Source organism: Canis aureus, chromosome 18, assembly GCF_053574225.1.
Source record: "Canis aureus isolate CA01 chromosome 18, VMU_Caureus_v.1.0, whole genome shotgun sequence".
Taxonomy (NCBI): domain Eukaryota; kingdom Metazoa; phylum Chordata; class Mammalia; order Carnivora; family Canidae; genus Canis; species Canis aureus.
Genome location: NC_135628.1, coordinates 12010731 through 12037088, shown reverse-complemented (window position 1 = coordinate 12037088; position 26358 = coordinate 12010731). Strand labels below are relative to the sequence as shown.

General features: G+C 39.5%; 2 long non-coding RNA genes and 1 pseudogene across 5 annotated transcripts in view; 1 reads left to right on the top strand and 2 right to left on the bottom strand.

Moving 5' to 3' along the window:
* Window positions 1-26358, top strand: part of LOC144288575 (uncharacterized) — a 271172-nt gene that overhangs the window by 33180 nt on the left and 211634 nt on the right. The window lies entirely within an intron of this gene.
* Window positions 1-26358, bottom strand: part of LOC144288569 (uncharacterized) — a 57872-nt gene that overhangs the window by 8800 nt on the left and 22714 nt on the right. For 2 of the 4 annotated variants that reach the window (XR_013356528.1, XR_013356531.1), the window contains exons 1-4: window positions 24387-24820; window positions 20008-20123; window positions 12954-13041; window positions 9377-9519 (exon numbers count right to left, since the gene is read on the bottom strand). This is a non-coding gene — a long non-coding RNA (uncharacterized LOC144288569). Of the gene's footprint in view, window positions 1-9376; window positions 9520-12953; window positions 13042-20007; window positions 20124-24386; window positions 24821-26358 lie in introns of those variants that run through there. The other 2 variants (XR_013356529.1, XR_013356530.1) reach the window with 2 other exon arrangements.
* On the bottom strand, window positions 10343-11813 carry LOC144288568 (dnaJ homolog subfamily A member 1 pseudogene; annotated as a pseudogene).

Genomic DNA, 26358 nt, shown 5'->3' with positions numbered 1-26358 from the left:
GTAGCTGCAGGGAAAATGGCTTGATGTGACCCAATCCCACTTCAAAGGCAAAGAGCTGAGACTGGAGGGGAATGTTAGAAGTTGTTATGGCTTCTGTAGGGAGGGGCTGACACACTGCCTGGTGGGTGACATGGGATGGGTCATGGGAAGGGAACAGCTGAAGCCCGTCCTTCCTTCCTTCCTTCCTTCCTTCCTTCCATCCATCCATCCTTCTCTCCCTCCCTCCCTCCCTCTTGCCCTTGTTTTCCTCTGTGTCTTTCTATATTTCTTTTTTTTTTAAAGATTTTATTTATTTATTCATGAGAGAGAGAGAGAGAGAGAGAGAGAGAGAGGCAGAGACACAGGCAGAGGGAGGAGCAGGCTCCATGCAGGGAGCCCGCTGTGGGACTCGATCCTGGGTCTCCAGGATCATGCCTGGGCTGAAGGCTGCGCTAAACCGCTGAGCCACCGGGGCTGCCCTCTATATTTCTTTCTTGATGTTAGTGTAGTGGTTAGCACAGAATTGGTATTCTAGAAACCACTCTGGTGAGACTTTGTCCTACATCCTGTAATCTAAACCTGTTTCACACAAACTTGGGGGCAAGTTAAAGGTTTGACTGTACCAGAGTTTCCTGTTTCCTGTGTTGCTCTGGGATTCTGAAAATTGGAGGTGGGCATAAATCTTTGCTTCTCCTCGCAGTTGTCTTTTAGGCCTTCCTGACTGAGGGTGTGGCCATTGGATCCTGCTCATCATAAATGGAAGTCTGAAACCCAGAAGTTTCCCTAGGTTACCTTCAGTCACTTCCCACCCCACCTACCCTTGCCTAGCAGCTGCCCTGATGAATGATGTATAGCTTTGACCTTCATGCTGAATTGTGACCGTAACTTTTTATTCTAGCACTTTGTTCACTGGATCAGACAGAAGATGAGGGTTTTATCCCAGGGTAATACCTCTTTTCCAAATGTGAACCTGAATGGATATTTCAAGGATCACAGAATATAAAGTTGGAATCTAGGTCGTTGTCCTCTTATTAGGGAGGAAGAAACTGAGACTCACCAAGCTGAAGTTACTTGCTCAAGACAGATGTAGTGACAGAGCTAACAGATGGGAGCTCAGTTACCTGACTCCCAGCACAGACCCTCCCCCGCTCCATTCCTTGTTTCTCTTATTCTCCCTCTTTATTCCTTCTTCCCATCCTCCCTTCTGTTTTATTTCCATTATATGTGAACACTTTCACAATGCGGAAGACATGGTCATTGTTATATCATAAAACTCCTAACAATCATCTCTTAAATGACCACAAGGTATTATTCAAAGTCATGAAAAGATGGACTTTATATTTTGAGGGTTTTATTCACTATTAAGTTTCTCTAAATCAGAGAGTTGAGTCCCCACATTTTTGCTTTCAGACTGCTCAGCCAGTGAGGTTGGTTTGTTCCCTTTCAAGGCTCATTTTTTTATAGCTTGTAAGGGCAACTCATTGTCTTGTTCTTAGCCAGTTCTTTTGTGTCATTTAATATCACCATGACACTTCTCTCTGCTGACAATCATATCCTAGCTACAGTAATTATTTTTCTTTTTAATTTAAGAGATATTTCCAGCATACAAATAAGAACAAAAGAAATATAACAGAAGTCCACATTTTTCACTCTCCAGCTTTAATACATATTAATATTTTGATATGACTTCATCAGATGCTTTTAATGAAATACAGCATTGCGGATAGGAAAGTCCCTTAAGTTCCAAATGTCCTCAGGGATAAGCATTGTCATAAAGTTAATGCGTGCCCATTTCTTTATATTACATCTCCACAAGCAATGTGTTTTTAATAACAAATAAACAGGCTCCTGGGTGGCTCAGTTGGTGAAGTATCTGACTCTCGATGTTGGCTCAGGGTCCTGACATTGTGCCTCACGTCCAACTCCATGCTCTGTGGGGAGTCTGCTTGAGATTCTCTCTCTCCTTCTTCCTCTGGCCCTCCCCTTCCCGTCTCAAATAAATAAATCAATCTTTAAAAAAATTAATTGAAATAAACAATCATTGTGTACGTACTCTTGTAACTTTCTTTTTTCACTTAAAATTACTTTCTTTAGATGTAGCCATACTGATTAAGTAATTTGTTTTCATTGATCCATATATTATTCACTTAGGCTGCTATGTATGACGTCATTTTATTAAAGGAATAATACTTTTATCTATTCTATTAATAGATGTTGAAGGTGCATTCAGTTTTTTCTATTGTAAACTATGCTGCAGTGAACATCCTTGTATATATTTTTTAGTGGTCTTATGTGGGAGTTTCTGCAGGGCACCCACCTGAGAGTGGAAATTTTGGTTTGTAGAGCATATTTAACTTTGCTAACTATGCTAAATGATTCCCTGAAGTGGTTTTCCAACTTACAGTCTCCTCAGCAGTGGATGAGAGTTCTCATTTCTCTCCATTCTCTCTGTTGTAGTAATGAAACGTATTTCACCAGTGACTTCTCACTCTCTGTCTTTTAGGCATGTGGTAGCTTACATTGTCCTACTCCCTTTGAAATTAGCTGTAGTCATGAGATTTGTTTGGGCAATAAAATGTGAGAGAGTCTTAAGGGCCAGTGAGACATTTGTTATGTACTCTGGACTCTGCCTCAGTAAATTTTAATGACCCATGTGGTGACTTCTTCATCATATTGGGTCTCAGTGAAGATGACATGGAGTAATGCCTCCAGTTGACTTACAATAAAGTAGGATTGTAAATAAATCGGGGATGTAAATAAATTACAATAGAAGCTGGAGAACCATGTTCTAGTGGCCAAATCTGGCTCACTGCCTGTTCTTATTTTTTTTTAAATTATTTTTGTTATTGTTTTTCACTGCCTGTTTTTGTAAAGTTTTATCAGAACATAGCCATGCCCATCTGTTGGATATTAAGTTGGGAAATTGAAGTGGAAACCATGTGGCCTACAAGGTTGAAAATATTTACTATACTTGGCCCTTTGCAGCAAAAGTTTGCTGACCTCTGTTTTAGACCAGAGATTCTGAGGTGGTTTGTTACTGCTGTATATCATAGCACATCCTGACTAACCTATTCTCCAGGGTGTGGTATTAAGTGACTATACATTTTTTTTCTCAATTTAATGGGTATTTAAAAATGTTTCTTATCAGGGAATTAAATAATTCTTTTTTTTGAAAGCCATAGATATATGTTGCTGACTGACAGGTACCTAATGGCCCTTTCTTTCGAAAATTCTTTTTAAACAACTTTATGGAGGTATAATTATACACAGTAAACTCACCCTTAAAATGCCATGATTTTTAGTAAATGTATAAAGTTGTTACAATCACTGCTATCCAGTTTTAGAGCAATTTCATCATCCTCCAGAGTTTTCTTGTGCCCATTTGCAGTCAATCCCTACTTTTACCCCTAGCTCCAGACAATCAGTGATATGCTTTCTACCTGTCTGTAAACATTTTCTGCTTCTGGACATTTCCTCTAAAAGAAATCATAATTTTTGAAGAATGTTAATCTGAACTGAATCATGGTATTTTTTGCACTTTTCTTTTTTCACTTAACAAGTTTTTGAGATTCATCCCTGTTTCAACACCAGTCAGTAGTTTGGTCCTTTTTATTGCTGACTAGTATTCCATTATAAGGAAATTCCACACTTTATTTATGCATTCACAAACTGATGGAAATTTGATTTGTTTCTACTTTTTGGCTGTGTGAATAATGCTGCTAAAAACATTTGGGGACATGCCTTTACATAGACATATGTTTTCATTTCTCTTGGGTAAATTTCTGGGGATGGAATTGCTGCATAAAATGGTAAGTTTACATTTCTCTTTTTAAAGAAACTGCTCAACTCTTTTCCAAAGCAGCTGTACCATTTTACATTCCCGCCAGCAATGTGTGAGAGCACCAGTTTCTTCACATCCTCAGCAACATAATTTTTTGATTATAGCCATTTAGGTGGGTGTCCAGTGGTATCACATTTTAATTTCCTTTTCATTTCACTAATTACTCATGCCATTGAGCAAGTTTTCATTTCACTAATTACTCATGCCATTGAGCAAAGTTTATGATTATTAACCATTTACATATTTATGAAATATCTACTCAAATAATTTATCCATTTTGAAATTGGGTTGTGTTTCCTTATTATTAGTTGAAAGAATTCTTTATGTATAGTTGAGGTCCAAGTCCTTTATTAGATATAGGATTTATAAATACTTTCTCCTAATATGTGGTTTGTCCTTTCGTTTTCCTAATGGTATCCTTTGAAAGACAAAAGATTTTAATTTTGATTAACACCAGTCTATCATTTTTCTCTTTTATCATGTTTTTGCTCTTGTTTTTAAGACTCTTGCTCAACCCAAAGTCATGACAAATTTCTTCTAGGTTTTCTTCTAGAAAGTGTGCAGTGTTAGTTCTTACATTTAGGCCTGTGACCCATTTTGAATTGATACTTTTTTTGGTGCCTTGTGGAGAGGAAGGTAGTATTAGTGGTGAAAAACTGATGCTTTACAGAGTTTGATAAAGAAGAAAGTCAGTCAGAAGCCAGAGAACCCATTTTGCAACTTTCCATATATGAAAATAGAAAAAATTTTTAACTATGAAAATGTGTTTCTTCTGTGGAGTATACATTCTAAAAGTTTATCAATGTTTATAGTGTGAGTAATAACGAGAGCTTACTCTTTATGTGTATTAAGTTGTGGATATTTGAAAAGAAACTTTAATTGAAGCTTATGCAACCTTATTTTTCCTTCCGGTTTTACACACTTCAAGAGAGAGCCAGGCAAGTCCAGAGAGACTTAAGTTCTCTTCAAAGATTCTAGGACATAACTCAGCAAGGAACACTTTCATAATTCTTTCATAAAACGAGGGGAACACAGATGTCTTTGAGTAGGACTAACACTGCTCTCTGTAGAGATTTAATTGTACACATGGAGATAAGCCTTTTTTTTTTTTTTCTTTCTAGCTGCAGCAACTTGAGAGCAGAGTGGGAAGTTACACAGTGTGTATTTAGCTGTAGAATTACTCGGTGACTGAGCAGTGTTTCCCCTGCCCCACCAACCTAAAGGGGCAGGCATCATGGTCACAGTAACAGTAGCGACATCCAAAAGGATCCTCATAATCATCAGGAAAATGCACTATCTCCTTTGTTCCCCACGTTCCTCCGCCTCTGGACAGAGTCCTGGGTGCTGTTCTCATTGTCCTTGTGGTGGTCTTATTCAGGGCTGGCTGATGTCCACACCAAGTGCTGTCTTCCAGGCTCTTCTGCTCTCTGTCCTCAGCACCCACAGGCCTTGAACTCAAACAGACTTGGTTTGAATCTCATCTTTGCTGTTGTCTCTGTGACCACAGACAATCATTTGTCCCTGTTGGGCCTCAGTTTTCTGACCTGTAGACGTGAGAAAATAACACAGAACTTTCAGGATCGCTGTGTGGATTCGAGGTAGTTGAAAGCACCTAGCACAGGGCCTAGACGGTCATCACACTTCTCAGCATAGAAAATAAGGTACTGAGTACATACTATAAATTGCAGCCAAAACAAAAAACAGAACCAAACCAAATCAAACCAAAACAAAAAGCAAATGAGTTGTGGTGGTAGTAGGGCCAGTAGTAGGTCTTCTTTTTCTTCCTCTCTTCCCTCTCTTCCTCTTCTTTCTTCTTCCTTCGCCTCCTTACCGTGTGACAGATGACATCAATGCTGCAGATGTTCTGGTCAGCACCTCTGCGCTCTGAAGCTGAGCCACTGTCATTGCCACAAATGTCCTCTCCTCTCTGGGTGCCTATTCCTGCCACCATCTCTTCCATCTTCCCGTCACCCTACAGATAGGGCTGTACCCACCAGAACTAGCAGTGTTTTTCATTTCAGGACAGCCCAGGCTGAAATGCTGCTAAGTATTTTAAGGGATAAGGCTTTTAGAGTACCGTCTGGGAGCAGGGCACCTCTTCTGCAGCCCGAGTTACTCATCTGCAACGTGCAGTTTTGAGTAAAACTGCTTTATCTGGAGGAGACCCAGGCCTGGAGACCCAGGCTTCTTTGCAGTGGGACCTCTGGCTATAGTTCTCTCCTCTTCCTCTTTTCCCCCTGGAGTAGGGACATTTTTTTTTCTTCCTGCCCTGGGATTGCAATTTCCTGTTTTCCTTTAATTTTATCACCCATGAATCATTCCCATTGACATGAGACAATGCTTCAGTATTTACTTGATTCAGCCACTGCCCTCACTTAACATTTTCCTCCGGCTTGTGCTCCATTTCTCTGTCCCCTCCCCAGAAACAATTCAGTGTCATTATTGGCCCTCACTGTTTTGTCTTCCTCATGGCTGGTCTTTCCATCACTGACTGCTCAGGCTCGGTCCCTTCTTCTCCACTGGTAATTTCTTCCTCAAGCTCATTAGTAACCTCCCTGTTGCCAAATTCAACGGTCAGTTCCAGACAGAGCTGGAGTCCGGGTGAGGCAGTTGTGGTATCTAAGGTCCAAACTTTTAGGACACACACCCCGTCAGGGCAGCTGGGCACCACAGTTGTCTCACCCAGCTGGACCAGTCCCTTCTCTGTCTTCATCTGACTTGGCAGAAGTTGACAGAGTTGAACCTTCATCCTTTAAACATTTTCTTCTCTTGGCTTCCATGGTTTTTCTTCCCAGGCTCCTTTGCTGGCTCCTTCTTTGCTCTCTGACCTACACATGGTGGTGCATGCCCCAGGGCCCAGTCCTAGATGAACTTCCATCTCATTTCTCTCATCTAGTCTTATGTCTTTATATGCCAGGGAGTCCAAGATTTTATCCATAATTCCAAGCTACCAAGCTCAAGAGTCATAAGTCTTGCTTTTGTTTGTCCTCTCCTGCAGTGGACTGAATGTTTGTGTTGCCCTCAAATTCAAATGTTGAAATTCTAACCTGCAATGTGTTGGGATTAGGAAGTGAGGCCTTTGGGAGGGGATCAGCTCGTGGATAGTATTAATATCCTTGTGAAGGGGACCTCAGAGAGCTCTCTCAACTGCTTTTCGCTGTGTGAGGATTCAAGAAATGGGCAGTTCTGACTCAGAAAATGGTTCTCACCACAACCTGACCATGATAATGCTCTGATCTTGGACTTTGAGTCTTCATAACTGTGAGAAATAAATTATCTGTTATTTGTAAGCCAGCTAGTCTGTGACACTTCATTATAGTAGTAATGACACTTCATTATAGTAGTCTGGAAAGACTAAGGATGCCTCTCCTTCTGTATCTAGAGGCATCTCAACGTAGTCTATCCCAAGAAGAATCCTGACCTTCTCCCCTCAGTCTAGTTCTTCTACTTCTCGTGTCAGTAAATGGCACGTCAGTCTGTAGCTGACATCCCGTGCATCATCAGCCGGTCTCCCAGTGCCCCATTCAAACTACACTCCAACCCGCTTTATGGAGCCCCTCTGCTACTGCAGCAAGCCCTAATTCAAGCCAACATCATGTCTCTCCTGGACATGAGTCCTTTTACTGCTGTTTCTGCAACCGCTTTTGAACCCTATAATGTATACTACATTTCGTAGCCAGTGAGATCTTAAAACATAAATCACACCATGCATTATCTTACGTAAAGCCCTCTAATTGCTTTCCACTGCTGTTAGCATAAAATCTGAACACTTTATCATGCTGTTACACAGCTCTATATATCCTGGCGCCACTAATCTCTGCCATCATCCACTACTTTCGTTTGCTGTGCTTTAGCCACACTGAATACCTTCCTGTTCTTTAACCTTACCAAGTTTATGTACAGGTCGGGATTTTTACAGGTGTCATTTCCTTTGCCTAGAATTCTCTTACCCTATATCCTTTCCTGACTGTCTTTTTTTTCTTTATTTAGATTAAGCTCAAGTGTCCTGTCTTAAGAGAAACCTTTCCTGACCGCCCAATCTAAAGAGGTGCCTCCACTCCCTTACTCTTTTTTATTGCACGAGTAGTGTTTTAGTTATGCACTTATGTAGGTGTGTGTTTTTTGTTTGATGTCTATCCCCCTCAACTAGTTAGTTAGCTCTAGGAGAATAGAGACATCGTCTTGTTCATCCTTTTATCCTCAGTGTATAGAACACTGCTGAGCACATGACTCAATAAATATTTGTTCATTAAGTGAATGAACATATGTACATCCAGAGACTGCTTCTCCCTCTTCAGACCACTTCCAACTGCTGAATGTTTTGTTCCATGATTTATCTCTCTTGCCTCCGAGGAACATCCCATCTCCCTCCTCTGAAGAAGAGCTGTTGATGAGGAGTAGGTCTGGCCACTTACTCCTTCAGGATCTAAGTTAGGATTCCAGTTGGGTGCCTCCTGTCCATAGTCTGATTTCTTGCAAATAGTGATAGTCTGGTTTCTGAGACATGTTGGTGTCAAAGACAGAAGATTGAGCTGTGAAAATCAGTTGGGTTTGTCAGGAAAACATAGCTGAAGCATGAAGCAAAATTGGGCGTTGGGATTTTGGTGGGTGGGAATCTGTGCTGAAGAAACCCGTATTGTGGGGAGTCCCAGTGAGAGTGGACTGGATGAATTCCAGCGTTGGAGTATGGATTCCTGAGGCCATTCCCTACAGAAGCAGAACATGTATTTAATGTTGCAAATTTAGGTTTGTTTAAGGAATCGTAATGCAAAAAGCTTTATGTGGAGTTTCAGCCTCCCTTTGGGACTTGCCTCAGCTGGGTTTTTCATGCTCTCTCTGCATCTTCCTTGCTGAGGAAGATCGCTTTACTTCTTTCTACAGTAATACCTATATATTATCTCTAAAGTATTCTTCAAATTTTCTGTCCTTGAACAACAGAGAAATGTGCTGTTTCATAATCAGATTTTCAGAGTGAACCTTGGACTCAGTTTCCAGGTACACTTAATCTTCCTGACCAAACATTGCTTGCTTGTGAGAGATCTTGTCCTGCCATCTGTAGGACATATTTGAGGCAATACACAGAGATGTCCCTTAAGAAAGCCCAGTACACATAAATCTGAGCTCAGTGAATCCTAACATATATATATATAAGAAGTGATTTTGTTACAAAGGAATAAATAGTGGATACTACTAATAATTCAAAATAATTAACTTAAAGGAATAAGATAACAAAACATATTTGTGCCCTAAAATAAAGAAACTGTAAACAAAAAGCTATCACCCCTCCTAAATAAGCATATTTATGAGCATCTCTCAACTCAACCAGAGACAGCGATGAATTCTGGTTGGATTCATTAGTTGACAAAACTATTGTTTGCTTAAGGCAGCAGTAGAGATGTAAGTTTCCCTCACTTCTTACATAGAGAAGTATCACCAGAATTAGTAATTCCAAAATGCTTCTTTCTCTGCACCAAGCTTTATCATTTGTGCTGCCAACAGCCGTGTGGGTGCTATTATGCCTGTTTTGCAGATGGGGAAATGGACAGAATAACTAACCTTTTACAAATGTGGCTAAAGCTTCATAAAGTAAGTCTTGCTTTTTGAATAATGGTTGTACCTCTTATTTCAAATTGAAAGCCCAGCAGGTTTTTGACATCACCAATTTTCCCAGTGAGAAGGGAGCTAAAGCAATGATGTGTCTGTAGAAGTATGAACAAGAACTGTTACCTTAGAGTTTTGTAGAAATGGAAAGATGCAAGAACACTGACTTTTGTGGTTGTTCTTGATGTGTTGGGGAAGTCTATGGACAATTTTGGGTATGCAAGAGGTTGACTAAGAAGTGTGAATTTACTGTGTTGTTCTGCCCTCAGAAATATGTTTGTACTTCATTTTAGCCTCTCACTCTCTCACTTGCTCTCTCCTATTTTTTAGTGACTTTGTTTTCTGACTATGAGCTGTTTGGCTGAAATTCTCTAGGCATGGCTATATTAAATAATTAGATTAGTGACAACAACAACAATATCCAGGGGAAAAAGACTAAAATAGAATGTCATTAATTACTGTTAATGTTTTAATAGTGATTTGTGTTCATTCAGATGAAAATTCTTACACAGTTTGAAAATGACCTTTGAGGAAAAAGATAATTTCTATAACACAGAAGATATCTGTGGCCTCCCAAACTTCCTAAATATTTGATAGAAATTTAACCATCTATTTTTCCTGAAGTGATAACTTGAGAAAATGTCTCAATTGATACATCTAATCATACCTCATACAATTGAATTCTTTTAAAAAGTGTTGGAGAATTCTGGAAAATTTCTGGAACCATTAGCATTTAGTATACTTACAATTTTAGAGAAAAAATAAATATTGATCTTTTCCTTGGAATTTACCTGTCACAATTATTTAAAAGCAATGAATCCATATATTCTGAGGAGAGAGAAATAGCAGGTATTGGGAAAAGAGAGAGTTATGTTGTAAGATTATGTTTCTTTGATTTGAGGATTTTTTTTTTTTTTGAGCTTTTATATTTGAGTTTATTCTTCATTTAACTTTTAAAACACTACTATAGTTGAATATTAAAACAAAAACAATAGCAAGTAGTGAGCTATGATTATAGTCCTTCACTCATCCACTACTGCATATAAAATGCCAGCAGCAGTGTTATTCACCGGCCCCATTAAGAAGTCTGACACTGAACACCACCCCTAGGATGATGTTCATCATCCTCATATGCTTCCCCATTGTAATGGCGCCGTCTCTCCTGATTGGGATCAAAGTCCACAAGTTCTACCTGGTCCATTTCATCAGTCTCTTCTACTTCCTTCCTCTCAGGTAGGAGTTTTTCCAGCAAAGAAAGTTTATCAGGAGAGAGAAAGCCGTTCTCGGGGAAGTTTACCTTAAATTCGATGATTAGGCGACCCTTCTCATATGGTCTACGATAAATTGGCATGCCTTCATTTAGCACACACTTGATATCCCCATGCTTGACAATCTGACCTGGATGAGAGGTGATGACGATGGTTCGGTTGTCAAGAGTAGATATTGGCTTTTGAAAGCCACACAGGGCTTCAACCAGCTGTATATCCATACACATGAAAAGATCTTCTCCTCGTCGAGTAAAAACAGCATGGTCCTTCTGATCTAAAACAATGATAATATCTCCTGGTTCCAGTCCTGGTTCTTGGTCTCCCTCACCATGGAATGTTATCTTCTGGCCATCTTTCATGCCTTTGTCAATATGCACCTCTAGAATCTTCTTCTCTCGAACTATCTTCCTTCCGTTGCAGCTTTTACATCTATCTTTAGGACTGATCCGTTCCCCATGGCCCTGGCACTCCATGCACACAGATTGAATTTGCTGAACCATTCCAGGTCCTATCTGATGAATTCTTATTTGCATTCCAGTACCTCGGCAATTGGGACAACATTCGACTGCTCCTTTCTTACCACCTCGGCCTTCACATTTATTGCAAATCACATTCTTTTGCAGAGCTAGTTTTCTTGTTGCGCCATTATAGAGATCTTCTAAGGTTACTGAGAGCTGATGTACAACATTTTTACCTCTCCGTTCTCTCTGCATCCTGCCTCCTCCTCCAAAAAACATATCAAAGATGTCCATGGGGGAGCCAAAACCACCACCAGCTCCACCTTCTTTAATTGCCTGTTCTCCTCCTTTGTCATATAATTCCCTTTTCTTTGCATCAGAGAGCACTTCATAAGCTTGAGAAATCTGTTTAAACTTCTCTCCTTCATTTGGATTCTTATCAGGGTGGTACTTCAAGGCCAGTTTTCTGTAAGCCTTTTTCAATTCCTCCTGGGTGGCATTGGGTTTGACCCCCAAAACATCATAGTAAGTGGTTTCTTTCACCATTTTCTACAGCCGGTGAGAGGGCCGAAGCCGGTGTGGGGGAGCGGGAAGGGGCGCGTTGCTGGGCGCAGCTCGGGCAGCCGCCGCTCCTCCGCGTCTCACCGAGCGTTCTGGAAAGTTCCCTGATTTGAGGATTAATTAGAGAAAATGTTGGAAGGAATATGCTCTTATTAATTTATGGAATATTTGGTAAACAAGTATTTGAAGCATGGGAAGAAAACAAGAAAACTTCAGGTGTATGGGTATTGAGTCTGTTAAAGTGAGTTCCTCAATGGAAAAAATGCAAAGTGATATAGATGACCAGGGGCCATGGAAACTCTTGGGTGAGTGTCAGAGATAATTGGGAGGAAGAATGCCCAGTAAGAGAGTTGACCAGTGATGGTGATGATGTAAGGGTAAATTCAGCCTCTAAGCATGCTTTTAATCCAGCTAATAGACTAAAAATGCAGAACATGAATTCAGGAGCATAGCTCCTCTGAATCAATTTCTTGGTAGCTGAAATTTGGGTGAATCACACTGACCTTCCATAAATGCTTTGAGATGTATCTATGCTTAAATATAAAATGACATTAAGTCAAGTATCACCTAAAAGCTAACCAATCCTAATAAAACATAAGTGTATTTGGTGTCTTAATCTGTTTTCATTTTTTTTTTTTTCACTAAACCAAGGCTTCAATTCCACTCAGAAGAAGAGTAAGATGACTAACTTATTTTTAAATCCAATGATTAGAAGTGATATTTCCTTTTTATAATTCAGCAGCAACACTCCGTGTTGCTTTCTGGGCAGGTTATGATATTTTCTTCTTATTCGAATTTTTCAAAATCAAGGTATTGATTTCATCTTGTAACACTAATATATTGTTGAAATGAAAAAGGGATTAATCTCATGAAACGGCCTAAGAACTGTGACTCAGAAGCCAATCTGATCTAGAGTTTGGGGAGAGCACTATAGTGAGAAGAGATCCTTTATAAAAGTTGCAAGAAGGAAAGAGGGAAGCTCTACTACCAGCTAACTTACTCTCTAAGAATAAGCAAATATAAATAAGTTATCAGTGTGCTGAATTATATAATACATAATTAAATTATAAATATATATGTATTATATATATAATACATGTGTAAACATATCCATAACATTCAAATAAATAGCCCATTTTATGTTCAGAATTTTGATAGAGGCCTTGGGGGGGTATAAATAAATAAGTAAACCATATTTCAGGGTTCTTGTCCTCATCAGAGCCATACAAACTGATTTCTCATTACCTCTGCAACTCTCTCCTCTGCTTCAGTTCTGTGACTTTGATTCCCAATTCTCTTCTGTAGGTAACAAAATTAAGGTTTCTCTAGATCTCTGAGAATTAAAAAAATACAATCAATATGTAATTATAAGAAATAATATGCTTCCCAGATTCAAATCTAAAAGAATAAACCAAGCTTAAATGTAATATAATCAATGGTATTAACATCTCTAAAGGAAGAATTTACCAACAGAAGCCAGCAAGAGCATGAAACCAAAGAAAAATGAGGAATAAGAGCATCATCTTGGAGAAAAATTGCTTTGAAATTGCCTGGGGTTCTGGTCCGTAAATCACGTATGCATATATAGACGAGACGGAAGCATCCAGCTCTCCATGCTCGCTATATTAGCCACGGAAATTGTACAATTAGTTATCCTTGTTCTGATTCTTTACACTAAACTCTTGACTCTAATCTGGCTTCCCATAAGCTTTGCCCCAATGTCAGTATGATATCTGACCCAATGGGCTGATATGTCTCTTATTGAAAAGACATTCTTTGGCATTCTGGCCCATACTTCAATATTTTGTGAAACTGGTTATTGAGACAGGTTTCTGAGAGATTGAGCAGCTGATAATTGATATTCTCTAATGTGTAAAATTGAAGGTCATGCTCTGATCTGTGGGGCTCTCACTAAGTAAATGCCATCACAGGAAGCTCTGACTGGGATGCCAGGTGCCTGGGGTTTTTGCCAGTAGTACTTTTTTGCTTAGCTTACCTCACCTTTCAAATTACAATGCCTGACTTTGTGCTTCCCATTCCCTCTTCATGGTGCACTTTCTTCTATCCATCCCAATCTGACCATAGAGGTGGTGCAGGGTTTACACCTAATGGAGCAGTGGTTCTCAGCTGTGGCTGCTGATTAGAATTGCCTGGGGAGTTAAAAAATTTTTAATGCCAAGCCTGCACTCCAGACCAATTAAATCAGAACCTAAATAGAATGGAGCCAAAGTCATTTCAGTGTGCAGCCAAGGTTCAGAACTACTGCTTTAGAGAGACTGTGAATTTATAAAGCCCACCTGAGTTCGCCTTTCTCCCCAATTCCTTTTGTACCCCATCTATTTTCACACGTCTTTGCATTTTTTTTTTGTCTTCCTAGTTTGAAAATATATTCCTTGTGGTCATGGAATTGTTTCTTACATGAATTTTACATATAATTTGTTGAGTTACCTCTTATATACGTGTTTTGGATAAATACTGGACATAGAGTCTATCTTACTTACAATAAACCATTCTTTTCCTAGGTTGCTCAAGCATATTTCAAAGTTGGTAGGATACAATCCACATTCCTTCTAATTTGGTCATCCCAATCTGTCATTTTTGGCATGAGTTGTATGGGAGAATGTGTGAATGTGTGTATGTGTGCGTATAAATCGAATTCTGTTGAAATTCCAAAGCAACATATTAAATAATAGAGGGAAAATTTGATTTTGTTATCTTGTATTACTGACAGCCATTTCTCATGATCCTGTTTTTTTCCACTCAGTACAATTCAGAAACTTATATTTTTATTAAAATGTATTAATGTGCGTCATCAGCGTGTCATTTAAGCCCTAGGATGATATCCTAGGCAAGCGAGGCTAGTGATTTAACTATATGATAATATGCTTTTATATCCCACATATGAAAACCAAGATTATGACATTCTGAGTTCATGAATAGACCAAATAAGGCTGTAGCCTTTTAATAAAAATGTCTGTCTCTAGATTTCAGCAGAGCTCAGATAAGTTCACATGGTGACTTGGCCCACATCTTTTTTCGTTAATGTAAAAGGAAAAGTTTAACAAACTCTTTTGGAGCTGCTTCCCACTTTCATGTTTTGCTCTGAATACAACATCAAGGTTTTAGGGGTATGACTAAAGGGTGACTTTAAAAAAATGAAGATGTTGAGTGAGTAAATGCAGCTCAACCTGGTAGTTTTATTCCCCCCTTTGTTTTCCTTTTTTTTCCCCCTCTTTACTATGACTCATGGTGAATCATAGTTTGACAAACTACCAGATTAACTATTTAAGAATAGCATGGTATAAGCTGGAGGTATTTATCATTTTTCTAGGATGAGAACCCTAACAAAATATCTAATTAGGACTTTTTAAAATGAATTAGACTGGAAAATTATATCTATTTTTCCTTGTAGAGTTTTGTCGGGGAAGCTGGTTACTGATTCTTATTCTCCTATGTACTATGAGCTACTTAGTGCCCATAAAATAATGTCAGAGTCTGCTTTTAAGGAAAACATCCTTTCAAAATGGAGGGGTTAAAGAACTTTGAATTGCTCACATGTGACTGACAAATTGCTTTAACCTTTAGCTACTCTGTATTACTTCTGACTCACTAAAGAATCCAAGCCAAGACTGAAGAAAGGACTTCATTTTATTCCTGAAAGAAGCAACTGCATGTGAAATGCCTTTAAACTTAACAGTTAGGAATATTAGCATTAGATGTCAGGCAGTGCCTAGTACATCTAGATTTCCTTTATGATAAAGTGTGACATTTCATGCTAGAACTCGGAGTGTATGTTTCTTTAAAATCGAGTCCACCCAGGTGTCACTTTCCGGGCTCATTCCAGAAAGAGGCACCTTGAGGAACATTTTATTCTTTCCCATTTGTATCCCTCATGTAACAGCACTCTTGTTGATTAAAGGTAATTTGACAAATGGAATTTAAAAGAGGATTATTAAAACGGCTAGCAAAAAATGCAGCACCAGGAATTCTGGAAACCTACAGAAACGACTTCTTAAATGTATTCTTTAATAATTTATATTTGACATTTAGATTCTGAGCAGTTCCTGACTGAGAAGAGAATTGGAACAGAGACAATATGTTGCCTGAGATCCTACTTAGCTATCTGCATCTAGATAGCCATGTTATAATTAGAGTAAATTCTGGGGGTTGCATGGCAATGAGAAACTCTGAGCAGTAGACACACTTTATGCTAATAGGGATTGCATTGTAATCCTGTGTGAGCGTTGAGATCAGTTCTGATTTAAAGCTACAAGTTGTTATTTATTATTGGTCAGGATTATGGTGGCAAGAAGCAGAGACACTTCTCAAGTGTGCTGAACACAAGTAGACTCTCTCCTAAGAACAGGAGTCAGGAGGTCTGGATTTCACTAGGGTGGCGGTTTTAGATTCAAGACTGCTCATGAACCTTAATGGCAGGAGCTCATGCATCTTTCCTTTGTGTGTAACCATTCCCGGGACTGAGCTGCACACCAAATGTCTGCTGCTTTCTGGCTCCTGGTCCAGCTGTGGGTCAGCAGAATCAATGGCGTACTGTCCAATTAAGCAGGGGCAATGGGTAGGAAATGATTTTGTGATTATGTGGCTGAGGTACGATTCCAAAACACATTACTATCAAACATGTTACTGGGAACAAAGGAGGAATGAGTCCGGAGAAGAAGTACTGTGGGGGAGAAGGTGTCACGTTCAAGTTTGTCTGTATTGAACAGGAGATGACTATAGATATCCAAGGGGGCATATGTAAAAAGGCATTTGGTTGATTGAATCTGAAGCTCAGGGCAGAGGGCAGGGCTGTAGAACTAGCTTTTGTTGTTCTTAGCGCATAAGTAAGAGTTCAGATCATTAGCTCAAATGCAGCTACCTGAAAAGGGCATATGGTGAGAAAGGCAGGGTGCAGAAAAAGTGAGAAGAGAATAAAACCCTGTTGAACATCAACTTTTAAGGAACAGGCAGAGGAGAGGCAAAAATACACACGTAAGAGATAGTAATAGAATAGTCAGAGAGGGGGTAAAACCTAGGAGAGAATAATACCATGGAAACCAAGGATATACAATTTTAGAAAGGATTGGGTCTCTATCATTCTCAAATGGGACAGAAGGGACCAGTAGTATAAGAATAGACAATTGACAGTTTTGACACTATGAGGATTGTTGGTTGCCATTTCTAGAGCAGTTTCTGCAGAGTGGAGGCAAGTGTGGGGTGGGTAGGAGGTGAAAACCAGCTTTTCGTGGTTGGGAGAAAATGGGAATGGGAAGCGAGGATGTGGAGATAGTTAGAATAGAATATTTTTCAGAAACAGCTGAACAGAAAGTAAGCACAGAACTAGAGGTAGGGACCAAGCAATGATACATTTTTAGGATTGAATAAATCTGGGTACATTTATTAGCAGGGGTAGGAGACTGGAGGGTACAAGAAGATCAAAGGTTTGAAAAAAAGTTATGGTACTAATGAAGCTAAGAGACAAGTAGTGTGGAGCAAGATTCCACATTCTTCTCCTTCTTCTTTTTTTTTTTTTTTCAATGTAGGCAGTTTGTTTTGGCAGGTGTTGAGAGTGCAAAACAGAAACTCATCCAGAGAGATGGGAAAGGAGATGGGGCATGGCTCTCCATCTCCAAGCGAGGATCCTACAAGTGGGCCAGCAGAGTGGGAGCACTTGGCTACAGCCATTTTGGGCCCCTTCAGAAAGCAAGCTCCCAAACAAGAACAAGCTCCCCAACATAGGGGAAGGGAACAACTCTCAGAAGGGTCAGAAGGGGCACGGGCCATGCCTTATCCCACACCACTTTGCACCTGTCCAGTACACACCTTGACAGCTCAGAATGGGAGGGTGTTAGGGGACTGTGAGTTAGGTACAAGTAAGGGATTATAAAGAATATATATGTAAGGTGTATTGTCTAATTATTTGTTTATTTGTTTATTTATTTATTTTCAAATTAACTTTTAAATTGGTTCAATGTTTATTTGTTTATTTATTTTCAAATTAACTTTTAAATTGGTTTAATAGGTCATTGCTATCTGCCCCAACTCTATGTCTCTGATCTCCTATTATTGTAATGGCATTTCCTTTCTTTTACCTTTTTTCTTACCTATGTTTTTTTTTTTTTTTTTTTTTTTTCCCAAGCAACAATGCTGTTGGTATAATGATGACAGGAACACTTGAAATCCCCAAACAGTTTATTATAAACTATTTTTAAACTTCTTTTAACCATTTGGATCTGCCTAATATTTTAGTGAAATTCATAATACAGTGTCATTGACTGGCTTACGTTTTATCTCTCCTTTCTTGCTTACTTCCAGGAAAAAAAAAATTCTAATGAGAAAAAAATTTCTGACATTTCCTTCAGCAAAAAAGATTGAACAAAACACTCTCCACCTCCCCCAACTCCTACCAAGTGCTTGAAGTGCCCTACACAGCAGGAAAATTAAAGTTTTTATGGTCAGGGGCTTTCTGCAACTTAAAAAAGTTGTAACCACTTCCTTCTGATGTTGGAGATTCCAGACTGGCCCTTCCCAGTGGAGTTCAATCACACCATGTCAGCAAAGTGTGAGAGCTGAGACAGGACTCGGAAAGACATAGCATGGGACATTTATACAGAATGAGTTAAGGAAATGTAACCATGTGCCATCTGGCCACAAAATAATTTACAGTCTCAACACAAATTCCTGATATTACACCTTGGATTCCTTGAGACGTGAAGTCAGATATAACAGTTAATTATTTTTTGAAGTGTTTGTCATTAGCAGCCTCACTCAGCTATGCATGTTGTGATCAAAGCTCTAAGGATATCTGTAGACTTGTAACAGCCAACATCTCTCTTTTTCTGTTCAAGAAGAGAAAAAGAACTCCGTAGCTCAACCCAACATCCTGAATGTTTCACATCTACTTCACTTGGTGCTTCTGAATTGAAAAATTGATGACAAATAATATATGCATTGTTTTCACTGGGAAGCAGTTACTGAGCTCCTCTTTTTTATACACAGAGTACTCAGAATTAAAATTTTAAACTGGGGAAAGATAAAAACCTCAAGTAGTATTTGAGCAGAGCGAAACTGCTGAGAGCAGGAGATGCAAATAATAAAGCCTTGAAAGCATTCTGCAATGTTGTGAAGAGAAGGAGGGATTAAAATAGGTTCTCCTATCAGACAAACAGATTGGAATTGGGCAGTGAGGCTTGACATTAGGTTCAGACACTTGCTAGCTAGTGACAATGGACAAATGGTAGAGGTCTAGGAGCCCCAGTCTACCCATCTGCAAATGGGTGGCTGTGAGTTTTAAATGAAATGTGAAATGATAAGCATGGTGCTTGGCCCTTGAGAGATGTTTAATCAGTCATTATAATTAAAAAGAGATCCTTAAGGGATATACATGAAATTGAAAGTGGGTCTGATGAATAGACTGAAAATTGTGTATGTTAAAGACAAGCTGAGAACTGCGGATGGACTGAAGGGAATGTGGATGTGCTCTGAGTGGGGGAAGCTGATCACTGGCAGCATTAGGGAGGAATAAGTATGCTCGCCTCTCTTTAACAAGTGATGCACTTTTTCAGGTTAGCTCAGGGAGTGAGAACAATGGCTACGTGGAAAGTTTAAGAAAATGCACGTGTTCCTCCACTGCCTAATTTCTCCCCCATCCCATCTTAAAAATATCATGGAATTAGGTAGGACTGGGTAGGGTTCTGAAATCTGTACATTCAACATGATCCTCAGTGGGTGTGATTCCTTAGTTCACATACCACTGGGTTAGGCAGTGAGGTCTAGAAGTACAAAACTAGTTTAGAGAATCTCTATGTGGTGATGATTTAAAAATATCTGGGGAGAGTGGTCTTGATGCTCTCTGAAAATCTGAAATAAAGACTATGGACCCCTTTTAAAAAATGGAGTCTGTACCTACTCATGAAAATTTGAATACATTTCAAAGTGTTCATTTACCTTTGAAGCTCAGCCACACCAGGCTAAAGAAAATCCACTGTAAGTCATTATTTATGGAAACAGAGCTCTTTGTGGCACAGATAACAACGAGTCAAATAAAAGGATTCTTTCCACTGGTTCCTAGTGGGCTGTGACAGCGAGAGCTAGCTCTTCATCAAAAACTTGTGTCCTTGCTATTATAGCGTAAAACCGTTGCTGGGAAACAACTTCATTTGTCCCAGACTCCTTCACATCTAGGTGTGGCCATGCCAATGGCCTTGCCAACAAAATATGAGCAGAACGGACATGTGTCACTTGCAGGAAGAGAGGGTCAAGAATGAGACACACCTTCTCCATCCACTCCTTTTCTTACCTGCTGTCTGGATGACCACCTCTGGGGTAACCTTGGAAATCACATGTTGAACGTAGGAGAGCAGTAAATTGGATGGAGGTTGGGTCTTCAAACACTGCTCCCAGGAATTCGGGCAGCTGATTCAAGAACACCCATTTTGTTTTTGCATGCAGGAGAGATAAATTGATGAGTTAAGCTGCTGAGATTTCAGCAGGTTTTTGGTTTGTAGAGCAGCCAGTGTTAACATAACTGACCACTGTAAGACTTTGGAGCTACTGAGGAGGGTTGAGCCCTAGACCACTACTTGAGAAATGACTGGCAAGCATATAGTCTTCTGGCATAGGTCAGTAGGTTCAATTTCCCCTCTTGTGGGCAGTGAATTTCATAGACGGTTCACTGTGAAGTAAGCAATGAGTGAAGCCAGTGGTGGAGCTAGGTCAGTTACTTAATTCCTCTGACTCCTCTCCTCTAGGATAAGATGTGTTTTCAACTCACTGTGTTTCATTCCGGCAGGATGGTTTGGGACACTTAATACTAGCCTCAGGCCTAATGGCAAAGGAGGGAAAGATCTCTTTTTGCTTCTATTTTCAGCACACAGTCTATGCTTTAGCTTTCCCATTTAGAAAACAGGGCCGATTCTCTCTCTTCTTGTTTCCTAGGTATATATGTTTTAGGAGTCGAAAGAAAGATTTAATGCTGCTGTGGCAGAGACTTCTAGATAGTCCCCAAATCCCTGTTCTTCTTTTCTTCATGAACAAACAACTAGGCTCATTTCCCAGCCTGTCCTGCAGTTCGATATAGCTATATGACTGGGTTCTTTAGCTCATAGAATGTGAGTAGAAGTGATACATGCCACATTTTTTCCCAGCCTTGAAAAATCTTCCAAGTGTGATTTTTCGTGCTGTTTTTCCCTTTTTGGCTGGCTGGGAGGGAAATGGGCATGAGAGCCTTGGAAGCTATGTATTGAAGATGGCAAAGCCTCTTGTCACTTTAGGTCCCTGAATGACTGTGAGGAGGGCAACTCCACTGATCTGATCACTTGCCCAGCAGGAAATAAAGTCCTGCTGAGTTTGAAGCAATATACGTTGTGGCAGTTGGTATTTCTCTAACCAATATAAAGAATAACTAAACTTTGGACCATGCATTCCTCCTCAAGATCCTTCAAAAGGTTATAAATAAGTAAATATAAATATATGTCTGTGTGTATATAAGTAATGGATATGTATTTTATATATAAGATATTTACACAGTTACAGTACACACACAATTATGCACAAACACACATGAAAGGAAAACATTGGTGTTATTTTAATTGGAATGACTGGCATATAATAGTAAGAACAATTGGTAGATACTCTAGAGACCTGGTTTGAGGGGCAAGATAATTGCCATTGGTGAAACCCCTTATCTTAGATGAGACCCCATTTTTTTTAGATTATTTATTTATTTATTCATGAGAGACACAGAGAGAGGGGCAGAGACACAGGCAGAGGGAGAAGCAGGCTCCACACAGGGAGCCCGACATGAGACTCGATCCTGGATCTCCAGGATCATGGCCTCTGCTGAAGGTGGCACTAAACTGCTGAACCACCCAAGCTGCTCAAGACCCCATTTTTAATGGGAATAAGGAATGGCTTTGAAACAGAAGTGGCTTTTATATTTTTCTCTTTTTTGGCAGTGACTTGTTTGTTCAATTTAAAACTCAGAGGAGATTAATGTTAGAATTGTTTCTTTTGAAAGGAGGGTGGAGGGCTGACTCCCAGCAGATTAGATTAAGGAAGGCTCCGTAGAAGCTTCCTAGAGGACCACCCCCAGCATATTCTGGAATATCTTCAGTTACATGAGCCCTAAAGTTGCTTTTGGATATAACCTATTCTCATCCTCCTAGAAAAACACAAGTTTTTCCATTTTTTGTTTCCAGCTGTGTTTAGTTGACAAATAACACTGTGTTCTGCTTCCACTTTCCTTTTTGATTAATAGTAACCTAACTAGGCTGAACTGATGGGATTCCACTGATATTTTATCTTCTTTTCCAAGGGACTTACATTTGAAAACAAGTTCCCAGGAGTATGACCAAATTGCAGTTTAGGATCTGTGTCAACACGTTTGTAATTGCTTTTGTAGAAGAATCTTTGATATTTGCTGTTAATGATGGAAATATTGTTACTGTCCCTTTGAGCTTTGAGTTGAATTTTATTCCTCTGAGTATGTGTGTTTGTGCTGTGTGTGGATGTGTATATGTGTTAAATGGCTAATATTTATGGCAGTGATCAATGATACATTTGATTAGGGTCCTCTTTTAGCTCTGTGGTGAGATACATCCATTTGTTAGCTTATAGTTTTAAGCCTTATTCTAAAGTATTATTAAATGAAAAAGTTGACTGATTTTATCAGTCAGTGTCCCAGCAGGAAACAGATGGAATACTTAAGTGGAACAATAAACAGGGGTGGAGTTTTTGGAGGAGTAAATACTTGAGAGCTAGTAATTGTGGAGTGCCATCACTCACTGTAGGACGGGAGAGGCAGAATGAACAGAAAGGTGGACAGCTGCCTGAAAGGAGCTGTGACTCATGGTTGAGGGATATCGGTAGCTCATAGCTATCTTGCAGGAAGGGGATGGCATCCTCCCCAAAAGTGTTGAAGAGAAGGATAGAGGCTTGATTGGGAAAGGCAAACAAAATATCTAGCCCAGTGGCCATTAGTCTTTGTTGTGATATTTCAGAGTATTTATAAAAATGAGGGTAATTATTTCTCAGCATTAAAGATCTCATCCTTTATTTAAAGATGCTTTATTATATGTGAGACCCTTCTTAATTATAAAAATTCTTTGTCCAGTATCACAACCAACAGTCACACGTGGCTACTTAAATTAAGTTTCACTGACATTCGATAAAATTGTAAATTCAGTTCCTCAGTGACACTAGCCACATATCAAGTGCTTGTTAGCTTCACATAGCTAGGGGCTATTGGATAGGCTTCATGTAGCTAGGGACTGTTGCATCGGACACCACAGCTGCAGGACATTTCCACCATCGCAGAAAGTTTTGTGGGTGAGCGTTCTTCTAGTTATTTCATTGTTAAATTGCCTGATTTCATTTTGATTCAACATGAAAGTAATATGACTTTGGTGATTCATTTTGCCCAAAATTCTAGGCCTCAAATGTATTATTTTAGTATTAGAAATTAAAATATCTTACTATGAATGAGTTGGAGTTATTTGAATGCATGCAAAAAAAAATCAGCTCTGGCCAACTCAATCAAAAATGGAATATATCTGAAGGATCTAGTGGAAACCTAGAAGTGGAGTGGGAGGTGAGGGGAGGCTGAAGAACCAGGAGTACAGAAAACCAGGAGTTAAGGAAGTGAGGGCTCTGAGATGGGCTCCTTACATGCCGAATGAAACTCCAGCCACTCCTGTTTTTACTGCTCACAGAGAGGGTCTAGTTGACCACCTTGATTGGCAGGAAGTGGGCACTTTGTTATATGAATCCTTTAAGGCTGCACACAATGAAGAAAAGGCCATTCTCCAAAGTAATTCTAGTTTGATAGTGCCAAGAAAAGGGAGAATGGATGGAAATATTCCCAATCCCTGAAGCTGTTTAGTATAGCTCACTGTTTGGCTACTTAACATCCGTGCATATCCTTTCCATGCATATAGCGTGCATTCTAAGTGGAGGCAATATTACTCTCAAGGGGGCAAAATTGGTTCTCAGGGGGAAGGAATATTTGTGGTAGGCTTTTGTCCTCTCCCCCTCCAAAAAGTACATGTTCTGATCCCCAGGATATGTGATTATGTCACCTCACTTGGTAAAAAGGGACTTCACAGAGGTGACTAAGTTAAGGATTTTGAGAAAAAGAGATTATGCTGCATTATCTGAGTGTGCCCAGTGTAATCACAGGGTCCTTCTAGGAGGGAAGCAGGAGGCTCAGGGTCAGTAACAGGAGACGTGATGACACAAGCAAGAGATTCAAGGAAGTTACGCTATTGGCTTTGAAGGTGGAAGATGGAGCCAGAACCAAGGAGTGCAGGTTGCCTCTAGAATCTAGAAGAGACAAGGTGATGGATTCTTCCCTTGAGTTTTCAGAAAGAACAGAGTCCAATATCTTGATATTAGCCCAGTAGAACTGACTTTGGACTTTTGACCTCCAGAAATGTAGGAAGAAAAAATTACACTTTAAGCTGCTAAATTATGATCATTTGTATAGGAATAGAAACTAAATCCAATATTCCAATGGTTTGTGGCTCTCCGAAGCTCAACCCTACATCACAAAATCTTATTCCTTACTATTTAACTTCTCTCATTAGGGAGAATTTAAATTAAATTAAATTTTTCTCCTTGGGGGAGATACTAATAGAAGATCGAGAAACACTAATAATAGAGTTTCAAAAATGTTCCTACCTCTTACATTGTTTACGACCTAAACTATGTTCACTCGTTTCCCTGCGGGAGACAGCCTGACGTTGTGGCATGTCCCTGCATTTTAATCTGTGTGTGAGATATCTCGGTGGTATATTCTGTTCCTCGTGGTTACTCTGTGATCCGTCCATCCTGATATGACCCACATTACGGACTAAATGACAAGGTTAATCCCCCATCACTAAGCGTCAGTTATGGTATAGGTGAAAGGCACCTGCAAAGAGAAAGGCAATTACTGAAGAATGATGACTCAGCAATGAAGGGAATATGAGTGAGGGCTAGAGTTTTTAGTTCTTGTACTTAGGATTTCTTCTGCGCTACCCATTTACAGTTCCCTTTGCCTGTGGTAGGGGTTGTTTACCTGGAACAGGTATGTTCCAAATATGCCTTCTTTAAAAGTCTAAAACCCTGGCCATTGATTCTTCATGGCTGTTGATTCACTCTGTTACCAGCTTTATCAGTGTATAAACAAAGACAGATATAGCCAAAAAGCCAGCACATGCTTAATGTGTGTGGGTTCAGACATATGCACACACCTTGAAACCATCATCGCAATCAAGGTAATAATCATATCCGTTAATAAGTTACCTTGTATCTCCCCTTGCCATTGCCCCCCATTTTTTTGGTAGAGAGACTTAATATAAGATCTATCCTCTGTAATTAAAAAATATATTTTATTTACTTATTCATGAGAGACACAGAGAGAGAGGCAGAGACATAGGTAGAGGGAGAAGCAGGCTCCCTGCGGGGAGCCCAATGCGGGACTCAATCCCTGGACCCAGGATCTCCCCCTGAGCCAAAGGCAGATGCTCAATCACTGAGCCACCTAGGTGGCCTCTTAATAAGTTTTGATGTGCACAATACCCTGGTGTTGACTATAGGCACGGTGTTGTACAGTAGATCTCTAGAACTTGTTCATTTTGCATAACTGAATTCAATGCCTGTTGAACAATAACATCCCATTTCCCCCTCCCCTATCTCCTGGCAACCACCATTCTGTTCTGTTTTCATGAATTTGCCTATTTTAGATAGCTCTTAGAAGTGGAATCCTACAGTATTTGTCCTTCAGAAACTGACTTATTTCATGTAGTATAATGTCTAGAGATGAATATAATGTTCATCTCTATTCTTGCAATTGATAGGATTTCCCTCTTTTCAAAGATCGATATTCCATTTAAGTATATATGGGTATCCCCCACTTTTTGGAGGTTGGCATTACAACACTTCACCTTTATGAAAGACCTACATTGGTACCTGATTTTGCCAATGGAAAGAAATCTAAAAAGGATTTTCACTTTTTGGAAAAAAGGTAAATAGTGTCCAGTGCTTGTTTTGCAGTGAGCCGTTATAAAGGCAGCTCAGATCCCGAGAGTGGCCCCACCAAGTTCCTTCCCCAAGAACCACACTCAGCATCTCAGCATCAAGCTGCCATAGCTCTGAACTGTGTCTGTGAGCATCTGTGCTTTATCTCCATTTATTTTGTATATCCATTAACAAAATATGTCCTAAAGTATCAGAAAAGCCCAGGAGAGGTTATTTTGGGGGTGCGGGAATGCTAAAAAATTCTCCCATATGAATTAGTGGAATTGCTTCTTTGCTTTATGAAAGGTTTCATAGGAATGTTCTATTTATAATGAGGGAAAACTGTGGTACATTTTTTAAAATTCATTCATCTGTCAATGGATATTTGATTTGTTTCCATATCCTAGTTATTGTGCATATTGTTCCAACAAACATGAGAGTGAACATATCTCTTCAAGATTTGACTTCAATTTACCCAGAAGTAGGATGGCTGGGTCATATGCTAGTTCTGTTTTTAATTTTTTTGAGAAGCATCCATTCTATTTTCCATAGCAACTATACCACGTTACATTCTCACCAATAGCATATAAGAGTTTTAATTTCTCCACATCATTGCCAATACTTATCTTTTCATTGTTGTTGATAACCGCCA